Source organism: Toxorhynchites rutilus, chromosome 2, assembly GCF_029784135.1.
Source record: "Toxorhynchites rutilus septentrionalis strain SRP chromosome 2, ASM2978413v1, whole genome shotgun sequence".
Classification (NCBI taxonomy): Eukaryota; Metazoa; Arthropoda; class Insecta; order Diptera; family Culicidae; genus Toxorhynchites; species Toxorhynchites rutilus.
The window spans coordinates 78864858-78873484 of NC_073745.1; the positions used below are offsets into that span (position 1 = coordinate 78864858).

Here is an 8627-nt window from a genome sequence, read left to right on the forward strand (position 1 = left end):
TGTTGTCGATTACGTCTCTTATGCAATCATGGGCAGTTTAGGTCTTAAAGGTCATTTAAGTCTTCAGGCCATTTCTTAAAAAATAAAAAAAATCTTGAAAAAGTTTTTGTTAGAAAAACTTTTTTGCCTTAAATATGCACAAGTTGCGATGTATGGAAGAGTTGTAGAGCACATATAACAAATAATTTATCAGTATTTTTTTCTGAAAACTCAATTATTTTCCGAAAACTCTCCCATAGATCACTTTTTTGTAGGACTTACCATTTTCGAATTAAAAAAAATTTATAAAAAATGGTCAAAATAATATTTGGCCCTTTCCATATGTTAGTCTAGATAAATTTTCGGAAAACTAAGTATGCCAAGTTGCTTAATTAGGTAAGGTCTTCACGCCCAGAAAGTTTCATTAGGTTCTGGGAGGGTCATGCCACTGCCATAGACGAGTTGGCACGAAATCCGCCAATGATTGAAACAAATTTTGATAAGCAACTACACATAAATCTATCCTATTGAGCATGATATGTGTTATTGTTCATTTTACCAGCTCCATGTGATCATTTCAACCACACACTAAAAATTTGTGCGATTTGACGACTTTTTTCTTTTAATGAAAAATGAACTATTTTTATTTTTTATAGTAAAAATCGTCCGATATCTATTCATCATATTCTTCGAAAAACGGAAATTCTAGCAGTATGTGGACGCAGTAAAAGGGCATATTCCTTAGCATGTCCATTTTATCACCTCTTCCCCTACATAAAGACTGAGATAAAAAAGAAATCTGGTCGACCGTGACAGGACTCGAACCTGCAATCTTCGGATTCGAAGTCCGACGCCTTCTCCATTAGGCCACACGGCCGGGCTGCAAGGACGCTGGCTATGCTGGTACAAGAATCGCAGTAAACATGATGCATTCCAGCATCAGCTGGCGGCCACCACCCAAGTCAACGATGGAGTGGTTCCACCGAGAAGAGCTACATGGTTGCATGAAAAACGAGGAGAGAGAGAGGAATATAAATTGTTTCCTCCGCTCCGATTCATGTGGAACCAATCGTTTCCACTCTGAATGATGGAAAACTATTTACGAGCCGATAAGTTGGATTTTTTTCACCTCTGTTCCGCCAGATATCCGCTCCGATTCCGAGTCATTGTCGTCAGCTGCTGGATCCGCCACCGGCCAACCGCCGCGCAATGATTGCTCTCCTTTTATTTCTGTGCCCACAGAAGCTGCATTTTGGGAAGGGCATCGTGCAACGCAGTGATGTGTTAAGCCTAGCGCAATTCTGGGTCCGCCAGAAGCGCACAAGGGGGAGAGATGAAAGAGTCCGATTCAGGAAGAGGAGCGAAAAAAAAATCAAACGCGAACGAAAAAACCCACCTCGCCGCCGGGACGGGACGGATGGATGCATTTTCAACAGCGTGGCCAATTTTCTCATTATGCCTAGGTTGTAATAGTTTCAGTTTTATGCCCTAGTTTTTTTTTTCTTCTTCCCTGCTGTAGTTATGTATTCGATTATTTCCGAACAGTTTAAACAAAAAGACATTTGTGTGGGGACTTTTCTACTCAATTGCTTCCAATATGCTGTGTTTTCTTTCTATAATATGCATTTCAAGCGTCAACTCGAGGCTTCGAGAACTGCAGAGATTATGTTGAAAAAAATTCTCCGTACAACCGCTTCTGTCAATCGTTGTTTTCACACTTTCCGTTATAGTAGGGCAGTTAAATTCAACTAATTAAATGAATAAACGGAGCAGAACAGCTCATAATCTTTCAGTGATTTAGAAAATATAGAATTGGTGAAAAATTAATGGCTATGTGAAGTCTCATGGAGAGAGAATTTTGAAATTTTGAACATTCTAGTTTGAGTTTTTGGCATTGTTCGATATTAAGTTCTACTTTGAACTTGATTGAATAACTAACGTGCTGTTTGTTTTTCCTTGTTTTGAATTTGAAATCAAAATAATGTGAACTTATTGTCAGTGAAAACAACTAAAAACCCAAAAAAAAATTCTCATGCTTCATAGTGTACAATTTTTTGGCAGTTTTAATTTGAAACTCAACAACTGATTACTTCACCTTCAAGGCTTGTGTTATCCGAATCCGATCCACTTTTCCACTGCTGATATTTCTATATCACACTCATTCACCCAACCCACCCATTGTCAAGTTATGAACAACACTTGTTATGATACGGATCCGATTTCATTCAGTCGGAAAAACACACATACCATGTCCCACATCCTGACGCGGCTATGCTCTAATGCTTGTTTGTACGCAAATTTCGTACGGTGCATTCAAGCCGGATACGTTCGTTACACGCAAGAGAGTATATTTGTTGACCCTTCGTTTTTTTTTCCTTCGCTCCTTCACTTCATCTCGCTAGTCTGGGGAAAAAGTAGTGCAAAAGAAAAAAAAAATAATGATAATCAGTCAATTCGGTTAAGCACTTGGAGCTAATCGAATTATGAACGAGGCTATGATCCGAATTGGTTGTCTGTGAGTATGGATTGATATAAATGAAGTAGCGATACTAATCCTATCCAGCGTTGCAGCCCAGACAAACATTGCACGGTGAGTTGTTATGTGTGGAGTCGTGTCAAAACTTCCTACGTGTGTTCTATGTATATATAACCGCAATTTGTTACCATTCAATCCATATATACTATGCCTTTTTCATGATAAATTTTATTACACTCGATTAGACAAACAAAGATGAAATAGTGCGCGCGAAATCAACACTCTCATGAATGACATTTAGATAACAACAAAAACACTCGCTCGGATGTGACTATTAACTATCGGCTGATAACCGAATCCAAGCCGGATTCGACCGATTATGGCTTGTTTACCGTCCTGAAGCGTATCTGGTTGGGAATCGGCCGAAAATAATACCCGAAGCAAATGCTATCAAAAGATGAGTGCTCACGGTCAAGAGCGGACATCGCGAGAAAAATGAACCTTGATTTACTAGTTCGTTCGGAAATGCTGTAACGATGTGTGACCTAAGCGATTTCAATAATCCAAAAATGGCTCGTTTCTTCGTTGACCCTCCGATGATAATGGAAGTGGGAAAAAATTTCAGATGGACCAAACGCCCAAATGCTTCTTAAGGAGAACATCTGATCAATAATCCACAGCCCGGGCGGTGACCAGGGAAGGGAAAAACAATTGAAAGCTCGAACACTCTCTCGCAGCCAGCTGGTTTATGGGAAAAAGTAATTTCCATGGGTTCTAAATCGACATTCGGGTGGAATCAATCGGGGCTTGAATGGCAAATGGGTGCCGTGAATGGCGGACCGCTTCTCGAGCACCTTTTTTTCTCCTGTTCGGAAGCGTGGTATAGATGAAATGTATCTGTGAATGTTTCTGGAGGAGTGATTATTAAGATTTACTTTTCAAACGAGGTTTTGAAACCTCTTTTTTGGACTCTATTGTGTAGATCCAAATGAAATCGACATATGAAAACATGAATCTTTTTGATTACGAAGAAAGCTTTCATCTGTTTTGGACTATCTATATAAATAAAAATGTAAGGCCAAATGTGTTGCTAAGCGCGAAACCCAAAGAAGGAATCGTCCGATTTGATCCATCTTTATTTTTGTGTATTCGTCTCTGCCCGCAGTTCAATGTTATGGAGAGAAAAATCGGAAAATTCTCGGAAAACTCTGAAGAGAATATGTTTTAAAATTACATCATGATATGCGTTGTCGGTCCATTCGATGTTTGCGCTATTCAATATTGATCTTTGTTGAAAGTGGAAATGGATTTTCAGGCGTAATAACGCATTCCTATCTATATAAATAAAAGGAAGGCCAAATGTGTTGCTAACCGCAAAATCCGAAGAAGGAAAGATCCCTTTTGAACCGCCTTTATTTTGTTGTATTTGTTGTATTCTGAAAATTTGCTCTAAAGAATTCATATCAAAACAATAATTTTGGGTGGGACGAAGTTCGCCGGGTCAGCTAGTAGGAAATATAAGTTTTCCACAGGAATTGGGACCATTTTGACTCAAGAGTAATTTTTCTAAAGGGCATATCTTTTTTGTTGGCTGTTATAGTGATTTTTATCCTTTTGACTGGTTCGGCACTCGAATCAAAGTCTTCACTTTCATTCCGAAGCAAGGCAGTTGGGAGCGAGAATTGATTTCGTGACCTTTAGGGTACGGGTATATATAGTTGTTGACCTCCACGATGGAATAGGATTTGTATAGCCACATATTCACACATAGCTGCATCCACTGTCATTGCCGCCGTAGCGTGAGAGATACGGACAGAGGCGTAGTGTATGGGGTGCGGGGGTCGGCGATTGCTTTGCACTTCGGGTCTCACCCTCAAAGGGGTGACATCCACGACCATAATAATCACATCTTTTAAAATTTTAAATGAACGTGATTCTTCTTTATTCATTTCATAGAAGCACTAAAATTGAAAGTTCATTCACCTTTGCTCAGTGATTGGTGGTATTATTTAGAGAGAAAATTCACCATGGAAATGTTCATGTAAAATAATCATTCTTGTTTTTTTTTTCTTTTTGGGTGGAAGAAGGGTGCTGATACGAATGAAGACATCCGTTATCAAATGAAGAATGACACTGACACACGACACTTGTGAGTACCCTGTAAAGAGTGAGGAGCTAGGGAAATAGGGCAGGAGAGAACAGGCCTAAGTTTCACTGGCGCCCAACGCAAAAGAAAAAGTGGTTTACTTCCCAAACCGGAAGTAAATCCCTTTTTCTACCGGTCTCCCGGAGAAATTTCAACGAATTAGAAATTCTTTTCAATTATCACGTAGTGTGATTCTTTTTTGAGGAACGATTGCAGAAGGAAATTTGCAGGTTAAAGCGGATGACGATAAGACAACTCGCCGATACTATTTACTGTGTTGTCGGAAGTGGTCATTTATAGGAAACAGAGTTGAAAATCCTGTATTTACTCCGTCAGTCATCGGTATTGAGTTTCGGATCAGGTTTTGTTACACGGCATTCGCAATAGTCGTGATATTTGATAATATTTTCTTGAAATTTTGTGATTTTTCGGAATTGTGGTTTATTTTTGGGTTTTTTCGGATATACATGCTTATCTTTTTCTTATTTTTAACTTCACTAACTGAAGTTTTTGGTTCAATACAAATTTATTTTTTTCGTTAGTTGATTCATTAGGTTTTTCGTAATTAAAAAAAAAAGATTAAAATGGCACATTCAGTTCTTACTTACGACGAAGCAAGTACTCGTTTGATGAAATGGTATTATGGTATGAGAGTAGACTATCTCACTGAAGAAGAACTCGATTATGAGTTAACGGCAAGATGCGTTATTATTACCAGAGACATGAATCTCGCCCGTAGACGGAAGTTTTTGAAAGATCGCTAAAAGGCGGAGGGGGAAGGGAATAACGAAACTTCCATGTTCCTTCCAGCCGATCCCACGAACGACCTTACTGAATGTTCGAGTCTATGTACGAATCTAATTACCATGGTAGATTTAGAGCAGGATGAGGAGAAGCAACACGTTTTGCATCACCGATTAGTACACTACGGGGCGAAAATAGTTCGGTTACTAACAAACTCCAGAAGTTCACCTAACCTCCACAGTGGGATACAAAGCTTGCTAGTAAAAATTGTCGGAGTGTTGGATCAGTTTTTAGGTCAACAAGACGATGTTGAAACACCGGAGGATGTTCAGAATCCATCTCCTTCCGCAGTAGCGATTGACGAAGTTAACTTGAGTGGAGACGAAAGAGACGAAATAAATCAACAGAACATTAGCAGACAGATAACGAATCAGCCAATGGTTAAGAGGAAAAACTATTTCGATTGGATCCGTTCACTACATGCAAAGATCTACGAAATTGAAAAAGAGTTAGCAAAACGGAAGGATGTTAGAAACATGGCTGTTCAAACTGACCGTACCTCTTCTTCTTTACATAATCCATTTGATTCTTGTAGTCCCAGTCAGAATTTTCCACCTTTCAATCTAACTGAAGGATTCTCTTATCCTAGAAATGAGCCAAAGCTTCATCCATTTGATCGATATTCACTTCATCCATTTGTATCTCGCACTCAGAAAACCGCCACTGCGGGTGCTTCGGTGCCCAATCCGCAACCTGTTCATAATAGCGTACCTATTTCGTATTTTTCACCTTATCAGTCACGTCATACTTTACCGGTATCCAAATGGAATATCACAAAGTACAGTGGAAGTGATCAAGGTTTAGGACTGAACGAATTCCTAGAATTAGTTCAAGCCCTATCACTTGCCGAACATGTATCCGATCGGGAATTGTTCGAATCTGCTATACATCTCTTCACGGGATCAACCCTGAAGTGGTATCCCAGATTCCTATATTTTCGAGCAGTTATGGACACCATGTCGGCCGAGCGACGAAAAGTGCTACAAAAGTGCTGGAATATTACCTCACCTTGCCTCCCGCAGGCAACAATGTCTATAGTTTCAGCTATAATTCTACAAGATAACTTGAACAGAGCGATCACTGTAGCTTTGCTTTCTCTCTTTCTCGCTAAGCTGTCATTCAAAACACGAAAGCGAGTGCTACATTTAAAAACAAAACATTGAAGCAGTGGTTGAATGGTTGCAACAGTAAAAGGTAATTTCCCAAATCAAATGACTTGCTAACACGGTAGGCTTATATTTTCATTATTCTCAAAAGTAAACTTCATCTTATTTCAGCTGTTGCGGCACAAATGTCATGCACCAAACCCGTCCTGGAGAACATGCAGCTGGAACACTAGTGATTGAAGAATGATTAGCGAGGATGTGAATAAGATGAAACGATTAATTACGATATATTACGGCTAAACTGAGGAGGATAAATAGAATGGTATTACTAGCGAAGACGATAGAAGATTAGGCTTTAAAATTTATTTTATCTCAGCTGTTGCTGCCGCACTTTCTCCCTCATTATAACGTATGAAAATCCCGGCCGGTGATGTTAACGAATTGAATGAGGAGGATGCTTCGAATGATGATGGTATTACCAGAGTTGAATGATCAGCTTATCGTCTTATCGTCTTATGCGTTTAATAAAAATGATTATAAAGAACGCTTTTCTGCACTTTTTATTTTAATTTTCTAGAACACAAACAAAGCTATAATAAGATTCAAGCAGTGCTGCGATCGGTCGACGTGGTGCCAGATTGGCACATCCTTGGCTCATAATTGGTTGTCGAATACGAAGGGTAGGTCGACAAAATCATTGCAAAATGGCACGATATCGGCATCGTTGTCGACACCATTTGTTGGGACCGATTCGACACAACAATGTAGAGTGGGATATGACGCAACGATCAACCGGACGGTTGATGAATTGGGAGCATCTAGTGTTCGCATTACGTCGTACTTATATGCACCCAGACCTAGATGCGTTGATCAAAATGAAGATCTATCAGCGGAGACAGCAGAAACAAGAATCGTTTCACGAATACTATTTTGAAATGGAAAAGTTATTCAGAACGATGTGCATACAGATTCCAGACCACGAGAAGGTCTAAATTTTGCAGCAAAACATGAGAGTCGACTACAAAAGGCAAATGACTTTCATTCCGATCGTTAGCCTCGAAACACTTGTGGCAGCGGATCAGAAGCTAGACGCTCTGAATTTCTCAGCGTATAACAAAATTTTTGAAAATGAGAAGACGGTGCAAGCGATCGACAATCAGGACACGTCTCGTAGAGACCATCCAAAACCACCCCAGTTACAAACACCACAAGAACAAAAGCGATTTTCAGGTCCATTCAAGGAGCCACACAGTCAAAATAAGAACCAACAAAATTCATCAAGTCAGTTGAGGAATGCACAACCGACTAAAACTGGTGTCTCCCGCGACTCGCCAAAACTACCATCAAATCTGAATTCAAACAGACCAAAGTCACCAGTTGCCGGTTCATCTGGCACTTCTTCTCGTCCTCAACTTACTCTTGAGCAAGTAGTTCGAGGACACAGACCCCCAGGACCCAACACTTGCTTCAATTGTGGGACTCCTGGTCATCATTTGGTTATGTGTCGCCAAATGCGACGCCTTTTCTGTGAAAATTGTGGCTTACCTGGTTTTCCTACTAGCTTTTGTCCGTATTGTTTAAAAAACGGACCATGAGCGGACGAAAATCGCCGTTCGCAGAATTCGGAAGCGTAACTCCACCAACTAACTTCAAAACTCCACCAGTTTTCTGGGAAATCACAACCGAAAACTGTTATTCCCGGACCGAGGAAATATGTAACATCACTTATCCATTTCCAAATGATAATCGTCCCTTTGTGGATGTTACAATTTATAGCCTTCCACTTAAAGCTCTTTTGGATAGCGGGAGCAATTTCACTATAATTAGCGAAAGGGTCTTTGCCCGATTAAAGCCTAAGAAGCTTTGCAGTGCACCTAAACACATTTGCTTGAAGTCAGCTAGTGGCGATGAACTCCAAATACCTGTAATCAAGCCTACTAAAGTTAGACTCTGTTTAGACGCGCGCAAAATCAACGAGAGAACTGTGCGTGATGCATACCCTTTGCCCCACCCTGGTCGTATCCGGGACAGCTTCCCAAAGCGAAATATTTAAGTACAATCGACTTGTCAGAAGCCTTTTTGCAGGTTCCATTGGAACCGAATTCGCGAAAATACA

General features: G+C 40.1%; 1 long non-coding RNA gene and 1 other non-coding gene across 2 annotated transcripts; one reads left to right on the forward strand and one right to left on the reverse strand.

The window, feature by feature from the left end:
- Positions 1-783: 783 nt before the first annotated feature.
- On the reverse strand, positions 784-856 carry Trnar-ucg (transfer RNA arginine (anticodon UCG)). Its single transcript has one exon. It is a non-coding gene; the product is annotated as a tRNA-Arg (tRNA).
- Positions 857-6333: 5477 nt separating this feature from the next.
- Positions 6334-6994, forward strand: LOC129771657 (uncharacterized). Its single transcript, XR_008742442.1, has 3 exons — positions 6334-6599; positions 6683-6833; positions 6888-6994. It is a non-coding gene; the product is annotated as an uncharacterized LOC129771657 (long non-coding RNA).
- Positions 6995-8627: the final 1633 nt, after the last annotated feature.